Genomic DNA, 24,239 nt, shown 5'->3' on the forward strand with positions numbered 1-24,239 from the left:
GATACCTGATGTGTTTATGATTTTTACTGTTTATTTATATTTATGTCAGTTCTAGGGAAAGGGGGGGATTTGAAATTTTAGGTTTTTTTATTATCATTTTTTTTTTTTTACTTTTTTTAAATTTTTATTTATACTATTTTTCAGACTCCCTAGGGTACTTTAACCCTAGGTTGTCTGATCGATCCTACCATATACTGCCATACTACAGTATGGCAGTATATGGGGATTTTCCTCATTCATTACAATGTGTTATGAGCACATTGTAATGAAGGGGTTAAAACGAAATAGCCTCGGGTCTTCAGAAGACCCGAGGCTACCATGGTAACGGATCGCCGCCCCCGATGACATCACGGGGAGTGGCGATCCCAGGTAAGATGGCGGCGCCCATGCGCCGCTATCTTTTTATGCCCACGCTGTGAAAACACCAGCAATCGGTGCTAGCACCAATCGCGGGTGTTACCGGTAAGCCTTTGCTGCAATATGCAGCAAAGACTTACCGGCTATGGAGAGGGCTCAGCCCGTGAGCCCTCTCCATGCAGCGTGACCCGACCGCCGCTGTGAATACACGGCGGGCGGTCGGGATTACCGCCGTATAAGACGACCCCAGAGAAGACAGAAGATTTTTCTGTCTTCAAAAGTCGTCTTATACGCCGGAATATACGGTATTAAGTTTTATAAGCGCTTGTTTTCTGAGCAACAAATTTTACATGCTATTTGCTGGGAAACGGAAAAATAATTCCAAATGCAGTAAACTTGGCAAAAACACTTTTGTAATTGTTATCATTTTCCTGAGAACTTCACTTTTGGACATATGACAATATTTTCTGTTATGGGGTTTACTGCCAAGAATTATCATTTTTCTATAATTAAAGGTTGGAAATTTTGGGATACAGTGATACCTAACATGCTTATGATTTTTGTTTATTTTTATATCAGCTCTACGGAAAAGTGGGGTAATTTCAACTTTTATTTTTTAAATTTTTTTAAAATATTTTTTATATGTTTTGTGGACTCTCTAGGGTACTTTAACCCTAGGGATCTGATTGATCCTACCATATACTGCCATACTACACTATAGCAGTATATGACATTTTTGCACATGATCAGTTGCAATGTGTAGAGATCTGCATATATGACAATTCCTTGAGTTTTATAAGTCCCCAGGCTTACATGGCAATGGATTGTTGCTTCCCCATCATGCCAAGGGAAGAGACAATCAGAGCCAAGATGGTGGTGCCCATGCTGGCTGAATTTGGTGCTGCATGTAAAGGGTCAACAACCATGATTGGGGCCAACACTGTAAGCGCGTGTGATATGTAGATGTTCGCTGAAATATTCAGCAAACACCTGAACTGTATGAAGTGGGCTAAGCCAGTGAGCCATCTCAATAGAACCCTTGCAACATGCTGATGTACTTATTATGTTGGTTTGCAGCAAGGAGTTAAAGAAGAAAACAATCTTAGATCACTGTCAATTAAAAAAGCATGGTTGAGTGATAGACTAGGACAGTGATGGCGAACCTATGGCACAGGTGCCAGAGGTGGCACTCGGGGGCCTTTCTGTGGGCACCCAGGCTGTCGCCCCAGGACAAAGTTCACCAGACAGGACTTAAATCTTCCTGCAGCCTAGACAATTGAGACGCAGCTCTTGGAACTCTTTGAAAGTGACGTATCCTTTACTGATTGGAACTGCAAGAGGAGTAAGAAGGTGTGAACAGGGACAGAAATTTTTTGGAGGTCCCTACTGCTGGCCCAACGATTCTTCCTGTACAGAGAGACCCTGGAGAGAAGCTACAATGATGTCTGAATTTGCTTTCCTGCTTTCAACTGTATTGGTGTCCTCAGGGGGCTGATACGATTAACTGTTGTGGAACAAAAGAGAGCAATAAGTTACTGTTTAAATTGTCAAGTTGGCACTCGATGGTAAATAAGTAGGTTTTGGTTGAAATTTGGGCACCCGGACTCTAAAAGGTTTGCCATCACTGGACTAGGATGAGGGAGGAAAGGTAAGACAGTCCAGCACTATAAAGAGGATTGAGGATAAGGAGGATGAGTTTGAACTGTATTTGGAAGGAGAAAGGCAATCAATGCATTGGTTGGCACAGTTTGAAGGCACCCATGTAGCATCTGGACTGAAAGACAAGTCTGGCTGCGGCAGGCTGAGGCATTAAGAATAGAGAAATGGAGAGGTCAGGGTTGGATTTGTTGGTAGAAAGTCAAGAAATTCTGTTTTTGAAAGATTAAGTTTCAGGTAGAGGGAGTACATGATGTTAGAGACAGCAGAGAGACAATGGGGCAGATTTACTTACCTGGCCCATTCGCGATCCAGCGGCGCGTTCTCTGCGGTGGTTTCGGGTCTTCCGGCGATTCACTAAGGCAGTTTCTCCAGCGTCCACCAGATGTCGCTGCTGCGCCGAAGAGCATCGGATCGCACTGGAGTACACCGAGACGGGCTGAGTAAAGGTAAGCGTGTGCCGAGCGACACTTTTTTTTAAAAAATGCGGCGGTTTTTCCGAATCCGTCGGGTTTTCGTTCGGCCACGCCCCCTATTTCTGTCGCGTGCATGCCGGCGCCGATGCGGCACAAATATTGCGGTTGCAATAGAGGAAAAATCGGCGCAAATCGGAAATATTCGGTTAACACGTCGGGAAAACGCGAATCGGGCTCTTAGTAAATGACCCCCAATGACTGGGGTTCTGGAGTAAGAAAGGGCTGATGTTATTGTCAAATAGGTGCAGTGTAGAGAGAAAATAAAAGAGGACCAAACAGTATGAGCCCTGAAGAAACCCAACATTGAGAGGAAGAGGAGAAGAAAAAGATCTGGAGATATAAACACTGAAAGATGTGAGTTAGGAGAGATATGAAGAAAAACAAAAGAGCAGCGTGTCCTTTGGGTCAATTAAGTAAAGTATCCTGTGGTGGAGCTAGTGGTCCACTGTATCAAATGCTGCAGAAGAATGAGAAAAAAATAGCCACCAATAGATTTTGCAGCAAGGAGATCATTGGAGTCTTTAAAAATAAGTTTCAGTGGACTACATAGTGCAGAAACTGGATTGTAAGAGATCAAGGAGACATTTAGGAGATAGATAAAGTGTTAGATGAGAATAGACCATGCATTCCAGCAGTTTGGAGATGGAAGGGAGATAAGAGACTGGTCAGTAGTTAACTGCACTTGGTAAGTCTAGGGAGGCAATCTTTAGTAATGGGGCTATGATAGACAAGGGAAAGACACTAGAGGAAGAGGTTAACATTCTTTTGTGTGGTGAGAAGTGACTACTGAGAAGAGGGACTGTACAACATGGGATGGGACTGGGTTGCTAATGCAGGTAATAAAAAGGGTGAGATTCTGGAGAGAAGGGGATTGCAAAATTGTTTCATGTTGAATTCAATCAATAGATAGGCAGGTCCTCAGCCCCATGGCCCTTGATAAATGGCTGCACATTGGGTGCTAGTAAGAGGGCATAGATGGATGGTAGCCAAGGTGAAAAGTTACTGTTATTATTAATACGATGACATGAGCGTTTGTTAAGTTAAAGGAAACCTACCACTTTAAAATGACCCCTCTGACCCACAAATACCTTAAGCTAGCTCAGGATGAGCTGATGCCGGACCATATTTTCAATTAAACCAGAAACCGCTGTATTTGTAGAAACATTATTTTCTTGTGGTAGTAAAATCTCTCTTCGGCGCTTCTATAAGCGTCATACAGCGCGCACCCCGGACCCTGCTCCGCGATCACGCTGTCGTCAGCGCCGCTCCCGTCACTAATTTTGCTGTGCCCGAGAGCCGGTGACGTCACCGAGCTCTCGGGCACACTAGCGCATGCGCACCACCTCCTCCTGGCGCGTCACGGCCGGATCCCATTGCGCATGGGCGAAGTATAGCGGCGAGCATAGTGGAGGTGGTCTTCTCGGTCTTCTCTCCGAAGCCTCGCGATACTACGAGGCTTCGGGACTTCGCCCATGCGCAATGGGATCCGGCCGCGACGCGCCAGGAGGAGGTGGTGCGCATGCGCTAGTGTGCCCGAGAGCTCGGTGACGTCACCGGCTCTCGGGCACAGCAAAATTAGTGACGGGAGCGGCGCTGACGACAGCGTGATCGCGGAGCAGGGTCCGGGGTGCGCGCTGTATGACGCTTATAGAAGCGCCGAAGAGAGATTTTACTACCACAAGAAAATAATGTTTCTACAAATACAGCGGTTTCTGGTTTAATTGAAAATATGGTCCGGCATCAGCTCATCCTGAGCTAGCTTAAGGTATTTGTGGGTCAGAGGGGTCATTTTAAAGTGGTAGGTTTCCTTTAATAGCACTCCCAAATCATGATTGTAATGATGTTTTTATTTGTCAGCTTATCTTTCTATTACCCTTTGTAATTGTAAATTTACAATTCATAATATTCCATCATATGGCACTCAATCATATTGCATGACAGTCCAAGTCTTAAAGTAACCTTAAAAAAGATACATTTGTTACAGATGAATGACAGCAAGCATGGATGCTGGACAAATATATAATTGTCATAACTCCATCATATGGCACTCAATTACATGGCACAGCAACCCAAGGTTCCTATCATTGATAGCTTCCACACAATAAATATGCATAAAAAGATAGCTGGCAATCAATAATGAGGCATAGGCTCTCTCTATGCATTACTTCGTCTACTCTATATTGCATACAGAGGTGGAACGATATGGTCCTGGTTGTAGGCTGACATTCTGTTTTTAAATAGTCACTTTATTAAGTTATCTACCTACAATCTAGTTACAATGCATAGTTCCTAATTACATACATGCAACTAACATGCCTATACATGCATCTAATATCCATTAGACTATATTTGAAATCTCATATCCTTTTTTATTGTACATAATCATCGTTCTTCAATCCTATATGTTATTATTTTTAGTTTATTAGCACATAAGATTTTTTCTACTTGTGTCTTAAACAGAGTATTCAATGCTTCATCATTAGGAATGAGTGAACCCTATTTAATTTTTTTAGCCAAAGTTAAAAATCATGTTTGGGTCTGGTTACTGGCCCCAAAACACAAACAGTAAAACCTATGATCTGTGCTAGTGGCTCTTAGCAGCCGTGGGGCATGCAGCCCACCATTTGAGGGAGGGTCGGCCAGTTCTCCCTAAAATGTTGCTGGAAAGAGCCGGCATCTTTGCCCTACATTAATAGATAACACCCGCAATCCTTGCAAGCACCGATTGCAGATGTTTTTAGTTGCAGTGTTGAGGTGGACCCAGACATGAACTGAATGAAGTTTGTGTCCGGGTTTGAGAACCGAACTGGCAAAGCTTTGTACGGTCCCAAACTTTGCAGTTCGAACCTGTTCAAGACTATCCATCAGCATGTAATTAAAATGTATGCATTTGCAATTATGCTTATAGTTAATGGAAACATTTGGTTTTAATTAAGTGGCTAGTAGTCACGTGATCCGTGGCTTTAAGAAACACTCATTATTCTTTATGCATCAAATGATTAATTAAACTTTTATGAATGCTGTTTGTCTTTATTATATTATTTAATTATCACTGCTAGGCAGAATCTTGATGTAACTTTTGTATTTCATAGGCTGTTTACTACTGTACTAAAGTAGTATATTGTACTAAAAAAAATAAATCATAACCGGCATAAAATTGTCACATTTAGCACTGTTCAAAAATGAGCATTTATAAAACTAGCATAGTTTCCCTTATAACTGTTCTATTTTCATAAGATTACCTGTGCACTTTTTATGGATTTTTATCAGTGAAAGTATTAAACACAAAAATGTGTATTTACTATTATTAGTAAAATACTTCTGTGCTTTAGTATGCATGTCCATCTGATTTTCTTTTAAATCAGATCCAACTTCTTTATTAACTTCAAAAAAAGCTATCTGTTCTATTATGTTGTTAAGGTGTTTATTACCTTTTTATCTCACCAAGCCTATTTATGTACATGGTTATTGATTGCATTTGTTCAGGAGAAGATTATAGTCAGGATATGCAACGGGAAAGAACAGTATTTCTTCTTCCACATAAAAGAAGAGATTTCTATTTAAAGTTGTATATAATAGGAGCAATCAATATAATGTCATACTTATCATAATAAAATACACGCTTCATAAATATCACATTTGCCTTTGTTTGGTTTATCCAAAAGCCATAGCGAAGAACTGTATAATCTCCTAAAATGTAAATGTTCATTCTGAAGAAGTTTGCAATTTAGATGTCTAATTATTCTACTCAATAATTAGTTAGAAGACATAATAGGGCCAAATTAATGAAATTAATTAATTACATTAAGGCCATCTCCACATAGGGACCTCTCTCTTCCTACATTTTCAGGCTTGTTATGCCAGTTTTATGTCGTGGAAGCCCAGAGAAATTTTCCCCTCAAAGCCAAAAAATCTTAGCAAGCTCCAAAGAAGACTTATATTAAGCACGGGGGAGTGGAAAAACAGTATAGGACATATTTATCATAGGCCGGCGCTCGTGCGTAGTTGCGGCGGGATACGTCAAGAGGCTTCCGCATCTTGATGGGTCAGGGCAACAGCTGCGCAGGGCTTATGTAACGTCAGGCGGGGCCTGGCATAGAAATGAAAGTAACTAGCGACTTTTATGTCGCGGGCAGAAGCAAGTGCCCCAACTTTTAGTATCAATTTCTCATGTTTTCTAGATCTCTGCTTTCTGTCCTTCTATAGAAAGCTTCACCTTCACCTGTGTAAACATGGTCAGATTTCTTTCTCCTGGAAATGAACACAAAAGCTTTCTATAGAAGGACAACAAGCAGAGACCTAGAAAACTGAGGAAATGATAGAGAAAGTATTTTGTAAAATTGTATAATTTTTAATTGTATAAACAATAACATTAATTTGTCATAATAGGAATACCCCTTTAATCTGTTGTATATGGCCACTTCTTTTTTCTGGGTATAACAAACACTTATTCCTCTGGGTCCACAATAGTTTTATGAATTGTAATGAGCTGTAACAAGTCAGCAACACTGTTATCTATGGCATGAGAAATGCCATAAAAATATGCTAAAGCTCTGAAGAATACAAATTATTGGAGACGGTTTGACCACAATCTTCCACTTAAACCTTTCCAGGTCATTTAATACCATACACTGCAATAGCATCTAACAAAGGAATAAGTAATCAAAGAAAGGAAAGCAAATAAACAATGGGGGTATCATCTTCATGGCAAGCTAAAATAATTTTCAAAATCAGCATGTGTCAATTTTTACGGTAATAGCTTTAGAACACTTTAACTTGCCCAAGTTTTTTTGAGTTAGTTTTTTTGATAACATTTTGCATTTTAAGTTAGTGGGAAATTTTTCTTGATATATTTCTGAAAAACTTAATTTGGTAAATGTTTTGAAAAAATTTGCCATTTTCAAAATTCAAAATGTTCTCTTTTTCAAAGTGATAGTCTTATTACCAAAATTAGTTACACACTAATATTTACCATATCTCAGCTTTATGTTGGCATCATTTTGTTAGTGTCCTTTTGTTTTGTTACAATGCTAGAAAGATCACAAGTCAAACAAAATTCTCTCACATTTTCAAGCAAATTTTAGAATCATTTGCTTTAAGGACCATTTTATTTCTATAGGGGTTTTAGAAGTTCTGTTAATAGAAACCCCCTACATATTACCCGGTTCTATTAACTTGACCCCTCAAACTATTCAAAACAGCAGGTTGGAAGCTTGTTAACCCTTTAAGTATTTTATAGAACTTCAAACAAAATGAAGGTTTGATTTGGAGTCCACTAATATTTATCATTAATATGTTCATTTAGCCATAAAATGTACCCACATAAACTGAATAAAAGTAGGAAATGCATCTAAGAATATATTGTGCAGTTAGAGGACACCCCATATGTGGATGTAACTGGCTTTTTGGGCACATGGTAGAGTGCAGAAGAGAAGGAGCAGCATTAAACTTTTGTAGGGAAAAATAGTTTTCAGGTGCCATAACGTGTATATCAAAACAATTGGAACAACCTTGATATGGAGGACAGAATTTGACTTTCTACATACAATCATTTCCATTTCATAAATTGTATTCTTCCATAATATCATACTAGTCTACACTGGAACTTGAATATAAATCCTATAAAGGCAGTCCCCAGGTTACATACAAGATAGGGTCTGTAGGTTTGTTCTTAAGTTTAATTTGTATGTAAGTCGGAACTGTATATTTTAAAATTGTATTCCCAGCCAGAACTTTTTTGGTTCTGCGATATTTGGATTTTAAAAATATTTGGTTGTCATAAGAATGAATATTAACACTAAATTTTCATTACAGACACATTTGATAACTGTTAAAGCTGATCATTGTAGTCTAGGACTAAAGTACAATAAATTACCAATATCCAGAGGTCCATTTGTAACTAGGGGTCATATGTAAGTCGAGTGTTCTTAAGTAGGGGACCGCCTGTATAAAAAAAACAGACTTCAACCACAGTTTTTATAAAAGAACATCAAAACTTTATTATGTTAAAAAATACAACACAGAAAGGAGTCTGGACAAATACACTGTACTGGAGGACACACATCATCAGGGCAGGGCTAGCGGAAAAAACTGAATCACAGAATCTAATGTCTCACGTGGTCTCAGTACTACCTCTTTAACCCCTTAACGCTCTGCGCCGTAGCTCTACGGCGCAGAGGTATAAGGAGTGTATGAAGAGGGCTCAGGGGCTGAGTCCTCTTCATACAAAGGTGGGGTTTTTTGCATTTTGCAGAAAACCCCCACTGCTAATAACCGCGGTTGGTGCTTGCACCGATCGCGGCTATTAACCCTGTCATTGCCGCCGGCAAAGTCGCCGGCGGCGTTTAAAAGCCATCTTCTTTACGATCGCCGCGCCCCCGAACGTCATCGGGGGGCGGCGATCGGTTGCCATGGTAGCCTCGGGTCTTATTTTGACACAAGGCTACATGGCTTCTGCAGATTCGTTACAATGAGCCAGTGGCTCATTGTAATGAATGACCTGCAAAAATGCCACATATTGCAATACAGAAGTATTGCAGTATATGATAGGAGTGATCTGACCATCTAGGGTTAATGTACCCTAGATGGTCTAAGAAATAGTGGAAAAAAAAAGAAAAAAAAAGTTTAAAAAATAAAAAAATTAATAAAATATTAAAAATTCCAATCACCCCCCTTTCCCTAGAACTGATATAAAACATAATAAACAGTAAAAATCACAAACATATTAGGTATTGCCGCGTCCCAAAATGCCAAATCTATCAAAATATAAAAACAGTTATGGCCGGCGGTGACCTCCGAGGCGGGAAATGGCGCCCAAATGTCCGAAATGCGACTTTGACACCTTTTTACATCACATTAAAAATGAAATAAAAAATGATCAAGATGTCGCACAGACCTCAAAATGGTAGTAATGAAAATGTCGCCTCATTTCGCAAAAAATGACACCTCACATATCTCCGTGCACCAAAGTATGAAAAAGTTATTAGCATCAGAAGATGTCAAAAAAATTTTTTTTTTGTACACATTCGTTTAATTGTATGTATTAAAACACAATCAAGCCTATATAAATTTGGTATCACCGCGATCGCACTGAACCAAAGAATAAAGCCGAGGTGTTATTTTGAGTGCACAGTCAAAGTTGAAAAAACTGAGCCCACATGAACTAAATTTTTTTCAATTTTTCCACATTTGGAATTTTTTTTCAGCTTCGCAGTACACGGCATGTTAAAATAAATAACATTACGGGAAAGTAAAATTTGTTACGCACAAAATATGAACAGAGGGGGACAGCGAAACCCCTCTGGACTGTGAGGCAAAATCGGTGGCTGTCAGAAACAGACGCCACCTTACTGACATGATAAGTAACATTTATCAGCTAATAGCAGTGATCATGAACTAGGGGGGTGATGAAACCCCTCTTGTCCACTGAATAGAATGGCTGTTGGGAACAGCCACCATCATGCTCCAATCACTGTAACTGCACCGTTTTGGCAAGTGACTTCCCACCGCCGTTCTATTATAGCATGCGTCAGGAAGGGGTTATAAAGCTATACAATCTTTATTTATTTTTTGGGAAATTTGGACAAATAAGGGTTTTTTTTTGCAAGATGAGATGCACTGTAAAAATACTTCATTCTAGTGGGTATTTAGCTTATTGATAAGGTTTTATAAACTCTTTACGTGTGGAGGAAAAATAAACAACAATTCTTGTTTTGAATTTTTAGCATTTTGGGGGGAAGCATTAACTATAGCATAAAAATAATATATACTCTTTATTCTACGGATCACTAAGATTATGGTGATACCTAATTTATATTGTTTTATTTATTTTTGTTCAATTTTATTGATGAACATCTAGAATAGAAAGAAATGCATTTGTTTTAATATTGCCATATGTACAGCAGCATAACTTTAGTATTTTTTGGTTAATGGAGCTAGTTGTGAACTAGTTTTTTGCGTGACAAGTTGTTCTTCAGTGGTTCCATTTTGGTGTTTGTAACTTTTTTGGATCACTTTTTAGAACAATTTTTGTAAAGCAACAAGTTTTTTTTTTGTTTTTTTTACAGTGTTCATCAAGCGAATTTTGTGATTTAGTTTTTTATGTACTTTATTACTTGTGTATAGGGAATTGTGGTATTTGGCAGACTTTATAAAACAAAAAGACAGTATGTGGAGTTTTCTTTTTATAACAGTGGTCTAGGACAGGAGATTCTCCAACTCTCCCCAATTATCGCATCCAATGAATAGTGTCCAAAAAAAATGACCACACAAGTAACTTTGCAAACATTTTACTTTTACTTCAAGGATTTACCTCAATACATTCTTCATTAGAACATTCATTTGCCCCATAAACATATGTAATAACTTTGTAACTGCACATTTCTATCGATATTGCTTGCAGCAATGTTTCAACCTTGGATCACACAAGACAGCTTCAGTTCCAACATAAACATTTCGTTATAATTCACCGATCCAGCAAAGTTGGCACATAAAATTGCAATATAAATAGGCTTGACTCACGTTATCTTGATCCAGGTCTGAGGAAGGGGGCGTGTCTCTCAAACGTCACAGCTAACATGGAGCTCCATAGATCGTGGCATGGTGTCTAAGTGAGGTAGTGTCTCTGTCCATGGATCAAGATAACGTGAGTCAAGCCTATCTATATTACAATTTTATGTAATATAATTGCTGGATCTGTGAATTATAACGGAATGTTAATGTTGGAACGGAAGCCGGCTCGTGTGATCCAAGGTTGAAACATTGTTGCAAGCGATATTGATAGAAATGTGCATGACAAAGTTATTACATACGTTTATGGGGCAAATGAATGTTCTAATGAAGAATGTATTAAGGTAAACCCTTGAAGTAAAAGTAATACGTTTTGCAAAGTTACTTGTGTGTTCATTTTTTTTGGACACTATTCATTGGATGCGATATTTGGGGGACTTTCACATTCTTTTATTATTTAATTTTATTTAAAAAAAAAAAACTTTATTGTTTTAACATTTTTATATTTTACTGACATGTTGGCTTGAAAAGGTGATCTTCTGATCACTTGTTCAAGCTCAGATACAGTTAGGGCCAGAAATATTTGGACAGTGACACAAGTTTTGTTATTTTAGCTGTTTACAAAAACATGTTCAGAAATACAATTATATATATAATATGGGCTGAAAGTGCACACTCCCAGCTGCAATATGAGAGTTTCCACATCCAAATCGGAGAAAGGGTTTAGGAATCATAGCTCAGTAATGCATAGCCTCCTCTTTTTCAAGGGACCAAAAGTAATTGGACAGTGGACTCTAAGGGCTGCAATTAAGTTTGAAGGCGTCTCCCTCGTTAACCTATAATCAATGAAGTAGTTAAAAGGTCTGGGGTTGATTCCAGGTGTGTGGTTTTGAATTTGGAAGCTGTTGCTGTGACCAGACAACATGCGGTCAAAGGAACTCTCAATTGAGGTGAAGCAGAACATCCTGAGGCTGAAAAAAAAAATCCTTTAGAGAGATAGCAGACATGCTTGGAGTAGCAAAATCAACAGTAGGGTACATTCTGAGAAAAAAGGAATTGACTGGTGAGCTTGGGAACTCAAAAAGGCCTGGGCGTCCACGGATGACAACAGTGGTGGATGATCGCCGCATACTTTCTTTGGTGAAGAAGAACCCGTTCACAACATCAACTGAAGCGCAGAACACTCTCAGTGAAGTAGGTGTATCTGTCTCTAAGTCAACAGTAAAGAGAAGACTCCATGAAAGTAAATACAAAGGGTTCACATTAGAGATGAGCGAGCATTAAAATGCTCGGGTACTCGTTACTCGAGCCGAACATTTCCTGATGCTCGAGTGCTCGTTTCGAGTAACGAGCCCCATTGAAATCAATGGGAGACCCGAGCATTTTTTAGTAAAATTAAAAACTGAACGAGCACTGTTCAGTGCAGATGTTTTCACTAAAAGAACAGAGTGAAAGAACACTGCAGAACAGATTGCAGATGTTCGCGAACATCTGCGATCTGTTCCGGAGACACGCGTGCAGAACGATGTTCTCTGCAATAGTATTTGAAGAACAATATGTGTGAAGAACAACTTGCAGATGTTTGGAAACATCTGCAAGTTGTTCTTCACACATATTGTTCTTCAAATACTATTGCGGAGAACACCGTTCTGCAAGCGTATCTCCGGGACATCTGCGATCTGCTCCGGAGACACGGTGTTCTCCGCAATAGTATTCGAAGAACAATATGTGTAGAGAACAACTTGCAGATGTTGTCAAACATCTGCAAGTTGTTCTTCACACATATTGTTCTTCAAATACTATTGCACCGTGCAAGCGTGTCTCCGGAACATCTGCGATCTGCTCCGGAGACACGCGTGCAGAACGGTGTTCTCCGCAATAGTATTTGAAGAACAATATGTGTGAAGAACAACTTGCAGATGTTTGACAACATCTGCAAGTTGTTCTCTACACATATTGTTCTTCGAATACTATTGCGGAGAACACCGTTCTGCACGCGTGTCTCCGGGGCAGATTGCAGATGTTCGCGAACATCTGCAATCTATTCTGCACAGTGTTCTTTCACTGTGTTCTTCAATTAAATGATTAAATTAAATGTTTTAATTGTATTTTTTTACTGTTCTTTACTTTTTTTTTTTTAATTAAATGCTCGTTATCGAGCAGGGCAAATACTCGTCCGAGCAACGAGCCGGTCCGAGTATGCTAATACTCGACCGAGCATTAAGCTCGGACGAGTATACTCGCTCATCACTAGTTCACATCTAGATGCAAACCATTCATCAATTACAAAAATAGACAGACCAGAGTTAAATTTGCCAAAAAACACCTCAAAAAGCCAGCTTAGTTCTGGAAAAGTATTCTATGGACAGATGAGACAAAGATCAACCTGTATCAGAATGATGGGAAGAAAAAAGTTTGGAGAAGAAAGGGAACTGCACATGATCCAAGGCACACCACATCCTCTGTAAAACATGGTGGAGGCAACGTGATGGCATGGGCATGCATGGCTTTCAATGGCACTGGGTCACTTGTGTTTATTGATGACATAACAGCAAACAAGAGTAGCCGGATGAATTCTGAAGTGTACCGGGATATACTTTCAGCCCAGATTCAGCCAAATGCTGCAAAGTTGATCGGACGGCGCTTCATAGTACAGATGGACAGTGGCCCCAAGCATACAGCCAAAGCTACCCAGGAGTTCATGAGTGCAAAAAAGTGGAACATTCTGCAATGGCCAAGTCAATCACCAGATCTTAATCCAATTGAGCATGCATTTCACTTGCTCAAATCCAGACTTAAGAAATATCACCAAAGAGCGTTTGGTGATATTTTTGTTCAACCCTTCAAATTAAACGTTACAATCTGCACTTGAATTCTGTTGTCGAGGTTTCATTTCAAATCCAATGTGGTGGCATGCAGAGCCCAACTCGAAAATTGTGTCACTGTCCAAATATTTCTGGCCCTAACTGTATAGCTTATACAGTGCAATACAGATGTATTGCTGCTCATGCTCAGTGTATTATAGCCTGGTCCTGCCAGGAGGCAGGGACCCAGCTCCCAGAAGTGATTGCACAGCCCTAGACTCTGGGGCTGCCAGCAGAGGATTGAACCCCCCCGGTAAGTGCCACAAATACGAAAGAAGCAGACAGAAAAATGACAAGAGAGATAAGATATATCACCCCCAATAACTTTTTTTATTTTTGCACATTGCTGTATGAGGGTTGGTTTTCTGTGTATTTTACTTCCCAGTGACAGAATTTTATATTCCATGGCATGTATTGGAAAGTGGAAATAAAATTCAAAATGCAGTAACATTGACAAGAAACTGCAATTGCGCCATTTTATTGGGAGCTCTGTTTTCACATATTTCACTGTGCATTCTAAATGGCATGTCTAATATATACTTTGGTTCGGTACTATCATAGTGATACCAAATTTATATTGGTTTTATTTGGTGGTAATAGATTTTTTAAAAATTAAAACTTTTTATAAAAATATTTTAATTTTGCAATATTCTGACTCCAATAACTTTTTAATACTTAGGAGTACGAAGTTTGCTAAGTGTCAATTTTTCTGGGAGAAGCTGATGTTTTCATTTCTACCATTTTGGGGAACTTACAACCTTTTTATCCCTTTTTATACATTTTTTTATGTTTTGTAAAATGGCAAAAAAGTTGTTGGACATTTGGGCGCATTTTTCCATTACTGGAATAACTGTTTTTATACTTTAATAGATTGGGAATTTTGGGATGTGGTGATGCCTAAAATATTGTCTTTTTTAAAACTTTTTTCCACTTTTTTCAAAATTATACACCGTTTTATATTTGTTACAGGCTTTTGGGACATTTGAATGAATTTTATTTTAAATTTAATTATTTAAATTTTTGTGTGTTTTTGTTACTTTTGTATTTTTACATTACTAACATATGAGCTTGTGCACTTGCATAGGCTGACAGGCAGACCCTGGCTGTATTGTGCAATCTCTGCCTCGGACAGTCCTGGGGACCTTTAGTCCATGGCTGTCCAGGCAAAGAGGAGTAGAGGAAGGGAGGTTCCTCCCTCACCGGGTACTCTGATCCCACGGTCACAGCATTGGACATGGGATCTAAGGGGTTAAACAGGCTGGATCGAAATTCACGACTGTTAGACAGGCGGGTTACTGTTCTTTCATGCATGGCTAACCTGTGCAGGACTTGGGTTAGGGCAGATGGAAAAATGCATTGACCTAGCTCATGGACCCTTAGTGACCAAAGTTGAAACCTGTAGGGATGGGCACTAATGGTTTAACATATGATGTTGTTTTACAATCTTCCATCATCTGTAAATAAAGAGAAATTCTAACTATCATATGTTTAGTCATTATAATGGTTTTTGGAGAATTATGTTTACAGCTATAGTCATATTTATAGACATTTTGATGCTTTTTGTACATTGATGTTTGGGAATTTCCTGGTAAAGCAGTTCCAAAAGAACTGTCAGAAGCAAATTATTGCGCTTTTTTTCTTTTTTATTTACAGATGAGGGCAGGTATTAAAACAATGTCACACTATGCTTTAAAATTGTTTTAAATCTTTACTGTAAGATCATGAAATTATTATAGCCTGTTGTGAAGATAAAACACCAATTGTTTATTGACTCTCCTTTACAAAACAACTTATTATTGCACTGGGACAAAGTAAAAACACATTGTCAGACTGGGAGGTAGAAACATGCTACAAAAGGACAGTATGTGCAAAAAAGTTAAGTTAATGCTGATAAAAATTAAAAAGGATTTAATGGAACACAAAGTTTGGATTTTCTGATTTGTTTTAAAACAACTAATTAAAACTCAAAAAATGTGTGCAAAAGAAAATGGCAACAAATGTACTTTTTCACCAATGTCACTCCATTCAGAATTTTTTCTAGTTCAGATCATGAATTATAAAATACTGTCTCGACAAAGTATAATTTGTTATGCAATAAAAAAAAGCTGTCACAAAGCTTTAAATGCTGAAATATAAAAACATTTTGATTTTTGAAGGTGGGGAGTGAAACACATAGTCATAAAGGGGTTAATATATCAAATTGCAAATGGTCTATTTCTTAGTAAACCGGTCGGGATTATTAAACAAACTGTACTTTGCTTCTAATCATAAAAAAAACATGTATATTACAAAATGCTCTTAATGGAGTTCAGGCAACACAGGACCCTCATAAATATACAGACTTGGGATATAAAAAAAATAATAAAAAGTGAAAAAGGAAAAACATTTACTTTGAGCAAACTTTTAAAAATTTCATGAAAAATTATCTGGTAAGAATGATGTCCAAAAAGCTCTGTGAACCCTTCCTAATCTACAATTTCAGTAATGAAAAAAAAAAACACAATTTAACAAATGTTTGTGACTTATATTAAACTTTACTATGTGGCTTGCCTCAATCATGCCGAGCTACATCTGTCTCCTGAGATTGCTTATTCTGTTTCAATACTAGATCAGTTGATAGTAGAATAATCATTGTCCTGCTGTTCACAAATAAGAATTCCGTTCACTTGAGCTGACCAAAAAATTCAGGTAAATTAAAGTGATGTTTCCTATGAAGATAATTTATTTTTGACGGCTCATATGTCAATTCCAGATGACCTGCATAAGGGTAAGTATGTGACACATCACCTTTTATTATTTGAACCTAATTTTATTTCTTTAACATGCGTAACTACACAGCTGCCTTTAATGAATAAGCAACAATCTCATGCAGTTCCTTCATGCAGCATCTTATTTTCGGCATACATATACTAAAACCCTACCGCGGCTTCGCAACTGGCTTTATTTAGTGCATGTTTACACAGATGTTTTAAGATCCATAACCAGCTTGCCTGTTGGATAATCGCCAGTGTTGTGGGATGTTAACTGTTCCTCTTTTTATTTTATTTGAGATACCGTATATACTCTTGTATAAGCCGAGTTTTTCAGCACAAAAAATGTGCTGAAAAATGTCCCCTCGGCTTATACACGAGTCTATTATAAAAAAAAAAAAAATCACCCAGTCAAAAAAATAAACTTAAATACTCAACCTCCGACGTCAGCGCGGCTTACCGATGTCCCCGATGTCAGCGCGTCCCGTCTTCTTTCTTCTCCGCGGCTCCTCTTCTCTCTTCTTTCTTCCGGCATGGACGCGGCTATGTTTTCTTCATGGCCGCGCATACTATGACGTCAGCAGTGGCCGCATCATAGTATGCGCATGCTAGAAGAAAACATGGCCGCGTCCATGCCGGAAGAAAAAAGAGGAGCGGCGAAGAAGAAAGAAGACGGGACGCGCTGACATCAGGGACATCGGTAAGCCGCGCCGACATCGGGGAGCCATGCTGACATCGGAGGGTGAGTATTTAAGGTCCGTGGGGGCAGGCTGCTGTATACTACTAGGGGCTGCTGTATACTACAAGGGGCTGCTGTATACTACTAGGGGCTGCTGTATACTACTAGGGGCTTGCTGTATACTACTGGGGGCAGGCTGTATACTACTAGGGGCTGCTGTATACTACTGGGGGCAAGTTGTATACTACTGGGGGCAGGCTGTATACTACTAGGGGCTGCTGTATACTACTGGGGGCTGGCTGTATACTACTAGGGGCTGCTATATACTACTAGGGGCTTTCTGTATACTACTAGGGGCTTGCTGTATACTACTAGGGGCTGCTGTATACTACTGGTGGCTGATATATAGTACTAGGGGCTTGCTGTATACTACTAGGGGCTTGCTGTATACTACATGGGGGCTGGCAGGCTGTATACTACAGGGGACTGGCAGGCTGTATACTACTGGGGGCTGGCAGGCTGTATACTATTGGGGGGGGGTTGACCAATGCATTTCCCACCCTCGGGTTATACTCGAGTCAGTCGTTTTTCCCAGTTTTTGTTGGTAAAATTAGGGATCTAGGCTTATACTCGGGTCGGCTTATACTCGGGTATATACAGTACTTTATCTAAATGTTTTTAACCTTTTTTTCTTTGTTGAGTGGAGACTACAGAAAATCACTAATTAAATATTGCTATTTCAGTCAGATCTTGCTATTGAATAATTTATAAAGCTTGCAGGTATAGTGTGCTAAAGTACCTTAAAAATATGATTTAAAGTTTTTTTTAAACAAGTGACATTAATATATTTCTTTTCAGAGATGCAAAATTATTCTTATGATCACATAAAAGTTACAGAAAATCTTTGCATCACATTTAATCACTTTGCACACCTTAGTGTAACTGCATGTATGTACGCAATATTTTTTGTTCTTGTACCATCTTAACCACTTCAAGACCAATTTTTATTTAGTTTTTTTATGTTTTCGTTTTTTTCTCCTCTCCTTTCACAAGCTGTAGCTTTTTTAATTTACTGTTTACAAAGCTATTTGTGGGCTTTTTATCTGCTAGATAAATTGTACTTTCTTAGTGGTACCATTTACTATTTTGTGCCATGTACTGGGAAGCTGGAAAAAAATCCAAATTTGGCGGAAATGGCAAAAAACACAGTTGCACCATATTATGATGGCCTTTATTTTTAGGGATTTCAATGTAAATTTGAAACAACACCTCTTCTTTATTCTTTGAAAAAGTATGATGGCATAGATACCAAATTTATATTGTTTAGTTATGTCTTACTACTTTTAAAAAATTCAAATACCTTGTATTAAAAAAATGCTTTGCATCATATTCTGACACCCGTAACTTTTTCATACTTCAGTATACAGAGATGTGTAAGTTGTCATTGTTTGCAGGATGGAATGATATGTGCATTGATACCATTTTAAAAACTGTTCAACCTTTTGCTGACTTTTTATTAGCATTTTTAATAGAGGCAAAATGAAGAAAAAGTGGTGGTACCTAACCTGGATGTCATAATATAACATGTGTATGGTTTTACTTACTTATTTATTTTTATATGTGTTCTAGGGATTGGGGGTAGTTTGAATTTAAAAAAAAAGAAAACTTAAAAAAAAAATATTGTCATTGTATTGATGTATAGTGTAGATATTATGCTGTCAGTATCAGACAGACTATAAAACAGAAATACTAATTACAGCTATGGGAGCATATAATAGGCTCTAAGCTGTCACTGTGCTGCAGACATCTCTAAGGCTACTGACTGCCATTTAAAGATGGTAGCCCCCAACAGAAGACCTGCTAATATCATATTACAGGCAGTTTTAATCATAAATAATTCTATCATGTTTCTTTCTTATAACACAAAATGCATTACATACAATTTTCTATGTAGAAAGGTGTATGTTGGTCTTTTGTTGTTTCTAGTCATTTCCATTTTGTTCTCTTCATGATTGTATTATATAACGAATTGAAGGATCTTTATCTTTTCCTTCAATCTGATGCTTCCTTTTTAAAAGCAGTTTATATAATATTATATTAATTGGTTTCTTTGACTAAGACTCCATTCAATAAATAATTGAATTCTAAACCCACAGTCTTTGAAATGACATTGAACCAAAACATAATTAACCCATTTGGTTAAATTTGTCAGAAAAAGTCTATTAACCAGACCATAATGAAGGATACATTTTCATTACCATGAAATATTAATCATCTAAATCTCATTTCTTTTTTCTGTCTGATTTAATGATGCACATGAAGTTTCACCTTTCAACATTTTCTAGTATTAGTTTATTGGTCAAGCAGGTGTGATAACTTGCATAGGTATTGTGCAATAAAGTCCTGCTATCACACCTCAACAATCATTTTATGCGTCTTCTTTCTCGAAACTTTCAGAACTGTCTGACATTATTAAAGTTTTATAGAGCTGGATACCAACCTAGTATAATATCAACCTAATATCAATGATTTTATGTAATGTATATGTATCACTATGTCTTTGGATAATATCTTTTGAAAGGGGCATATTTTAGAGCCAATACCATTAATGTTTCATATGCATTATGGGATTGCCAGCTATTGAATCTATTGTGTAAAGGTGCAGTATATGGGGTATCTGACACTAGTTCCGCCAGCTTGTGACATTTTACTACTTTCAAATTATTTGCCTGTGATATAATGTTCACAGGAAATCTCAGGAAAACATTTTCCAGAGATGTAATACACTTGTGTGAAATTGTCCTTGAAATACTGGTGATTTAAAAAGATAGCAGGGAAGGTTGGATGCGGGACAGGATTCCAACATTGTGTGCACAGATAAGTGATGATCAATCTCTTGATTTAGTCCTCCCCCTGCAGCTACAGCCATTTCTAAAGATAACATCTGCCCTGTCACAAGGGCCAGCTCACACCTCAGTTATTTTATCAGGATTATGCATCAATTATTGTGAGACAAAGTAATAATAAATATTGCGAAATATTTTATTTTTTTTTCATTTTAAGAATCTTTATTGATATTAAAACATAACTTTGAAGTTATTCTTTATGGATCAAATTATTAATGAAACTTTTATGATTGTTGTCTGTCTTTATTTTATTATTTAAAGCGTAACTGTAAAGTTATAGTGATTTTTATTGTATGTGATTACCCCTTTGAAAACAAACAAACCGATATGTACTTTGTATTGCATGTCCTTTTCTTTCCAAATGTGTAGCATTTTCTATTCAGAGGTGAAGTGGGTGGAAACTAATGTCTATCATTCTATGCCCTCAAGCTGAGGCCAGTTAGTTTGCCCACAGATCCCATGATGCATTGAGTTCTCTAGCATTAAATCCATTTAGTTTACCTCAAGTAAATCCAGTGAACACTGCACAGTGCACATACAGGATGTAAATGGTGAATAACCTGGCAGCTTCCATCACATGCAGGAGCAGGGAACATGTAATAGGTGGAAGAAATAATAAGTTAACCAGTTACATGAAGTCTATAGCCTGTTTTATGTGAACACTAAGGGTTAATTGCTTATTTGCACAGTGCACAAAGCACCAACTGCTAGGTGGGGGAAGGGCTGCAGCATGAAGTGAAAAAAGTGACAGAGAAAGTTCTGTAGAATTACAGAATGGGATGTAGGGACTGATAGGGGACAGGGGAGATCTTGTATCTCGCTATTCTGAGGAGGTGAAATCTGTCTCCACAGTCTTGAACACATCCAGCTATGCAACATACACAGAGAGAGAGCTCTGTCACATGACCTCCTCCTCTGTTAAAAGGGAGCAGCAGCCCCTCCCCTCCCAGGAGTCCATTGATTTTGTAGAGTTTGTTTGTACTACGGAATACAGGGCTTGTCAGCACAGGTAGAGAAAGCAGCCATTGCAGCACTCAGAAAATCTGAGTTATATAACAAAGAAACTGGTGGATATAGGTAACAATGATAATAGACAAAGTTATTTTACATTCTAAGAGCTATTGGTTTGTGGAGAAAAGCTTTACAGTTACTCTTTAATCAATTTTATCAGAAAATAATAGATGGGATAATTTTCTATTTTCAAATAAAAATATGAAACATCTATACACAATTTATTGTTGTAAAATATTTTTATCTATCAGAGCTGATTTCTTGCATCTTATTGTTTATCAGTGAGACAAACTGCACTAATGAGCAGGGTGGCCAATTCATGAATACCGAAGCATGGTCTTCATGAATGGGGCGCACGCTACACGCACTTGTAGTGCATGAACTGGGTGTACCAGATTTCTTCCTCTTTCTATGCACAGAATTGTGTTGTGGTGTGCATAATGCAGCAGCAATACAATACTAGTGCAGACACTTCATAAATATATGCTCAAGTAGTTTGCACACATATTTATGTGCAATTGACACCAGAAATCTGCTGTAGATAAATAGGAAATTGATATAGTAACTAACCCCTTCTCAGCCCCGATGTTGGAAGTGACAAACTGCTGGGCTCTTACAGCAATGACCAGGATTAGTGTTAACACTGATTGCAGGGGTTTAACTATTTAGACATCTCTGTCAATTCAGAGAGATGAATCTAAATGGTAAGAAGAAGGAAGAAGCTCTTTCACCTTAAACCTCAGTAACCTTCCACTGAGATGATGACCTTACGATATTTGTCATGACAGTCAGAGGGCTTAGAGAGACCCTTAGGGCTGCAATGAACTCTTGCCCATTAGGAAATGACAGACAAACATCCTAAAGCAGTGGTGGTGAACCTATGGCACGCGTGCCAGAGAGGGCACGCAGAGCCCTCTCTGTGGGCACGCGCACTGATGCCTGAACCACTGCCGGAGGCTCACTGGAACTGACCCTGCTCAGCCGATCTTCATGCTGTGAAGGTGTCAGGTCTCTGTGGAGTTTCCTGTGTGCCAGCGCTGCTGTCTGCTCACAGCTTACATGAGTTTCAGTAGGCAGCAGCACGGAGCCGGCCACAGAGGTCAGAGGTTGCATGTGGGCGGAGTCACAGACGCTGGACACTCACACAGCGTCTCCTGCCTCAGCCCCTGCTCTCCTCCCGCCTGTCAGCAGGAAGAACTGAAGATGGGATAAAGATGCAGCACAGGAGTCCTGGCTGGGAGATAGATGGTGGGTGAGCTCATTCCAATTACATTTAGCTTCCTGTGTCACCCGACCCCACAAACAGCCCTGATGGTTATTCACTCACTGTACATAGGGCTGCAAGATCCCAATCCCTATCAGACACTCCTGTGTATAGAACAGCACTATTGTCCTTACACAGGACTGTCTCCTTTACATGGAGGGAAAAGCAGCAGTCCTATGAAAGTTACATGCATAGGACTGCTGGCTCACCCTCTCTCAGGCAGCCCTGTAAAAGGTATAAAAGCATTTTACCCTGCACTGTTTGTGTCACATTGAGAGAAATACAGCAGTCCTAAGTAAACTATGGAACATTAGGCTGCAGCAGTCCTGTGTAAAATACAGCACTGCATGGTGCAAAAGCCATTTGAGTAACAGACTGCTGCATCTTATTGCTCCATACGTTACATAGGACTTCTGAAGCTAGACAGCTTTCATTCATTACATAGGACTGCTGCCTCTTTCTTAATGTAAAACAGTGATGTATAAGGTAGCAGTCCTATGCAAGGAAATAAAGCAGACAGACTGCAGCAGTCCTGTGTAATATATGCGATCTGGTATCCCAGCAGTCCTGTGTAAACTTAACACTGCACTGTTAAACCCAGTGGCTCCCCATGCATGTAGTGATCTATTTTTATTATTAATTACTAACCTAGGACTGCTGCAGATTTTCTATCTTGTTGGCATTTTTCATCTATGTTGGCATTATTGGGCAGTTTGCATTTTAAAACGCAATTCAATTTAGAAGCACTAGAGAGGAGTTACTACTAATCAGGTACTGGCCCTGAGTGTGAATTGCCTTATTGGCACTTTGCGATAAGTAGGTACATTTTGCGTTTCAGTTTGGGCACTCGGTCTCTTAAAGGTTCGCCATCACTGTCCTAAAGGGTTTCCTTTTAGTTCAAACTGACAGTTTATAATTCTGAGTGTACCAATGCAGACACGTCAGCGCTTTGTCTCCCCGCTCTATGGCTCCTGATGAGCCCATTTATCCTGGGCGAAACACGTAGAGCATGAGCTAATGGGATGATGAGACTAAGTTATTCGTAGCATTATAGAGCTGATGAGTGGGTATAGGATCTCAGGCTATACAACCTCACTCTATCGAGGTGCCGTGTGTCAGCCCAACATAAGCTCCCCCTGCGTTAACCCAAACTAGTTTGCCCACAATTTAAGTGAGCTATTATCACTTGTCCGTGGCATTCTACTACACCCACAGACATTTGTAGCTCACTCCCAGCTCATAAGGGTGTCATTTGATGCATTAGACACTCTTGTTATACTTTGTATACATTCACACTGGGGTATTTTTTAAATAGTTTTTCAATAAAAGTTAGTTTTTATCTCCCTATGTGACTACTCCAGTAAGATGTTTCCAACTTTGCAGTCAGAGGTGTCTCACCAGTAATATTCCTGCAAACAAAAAAAAACTCCTCATACTGTGATGACAACAGTAAAATAAGGGTTAAAAAAAACTATACATTGTTAAAACTGTTAGAGTTCTAAATTAGCTAAACTGAACATAAGAGGTTTTAACACTGGAATTTTAGTTGTAGTTTCTGCTTAAAAATCCTCATCAAAATTCACAGGTCTGGTTTTTTAAACAGGTTTGTGACCCTAAACCTTTAATGACATTAATACATATATACAATTTATATACCTTTTTTTATTCAATCCCACTTAATCATTGACTTCTGTTTTCAAAATATGCCACGTAAACAAGTCATATGGGTGAAGTCAAATGGTTACTAAAAATGTTCTTCAATTCATAT

General features: G+C 38.6%; 1 protein-coding gene across 1 annotated transcript in view; it reads left to right on the forward strand.

Annotated features, from left to right (window-relative positions):
• Positions 1 to 24,239, forward strand: part of TRHDE (thyrotropin releasing hormone degrading enzyme) — a 452,112-nt gene that overhangs the window by 175,907 nt on the left and 251,966 nt on the right. The window lies entirely within an intron of this gene.

This window comes from Engystomops pustulosus, chromosome 4 (genome assembly GCF_040894005.1).
Source record: "Engystomops pustulosus chromosome 4, aEngPut4.maternal, whole genome shotgun sequence".
Lineage (NCBI taxonomy): Eukaryota > Metazoa > Chordata > Amphibia > Anura > Leptodactylidae > Engystomops > Engystomops pustulosus.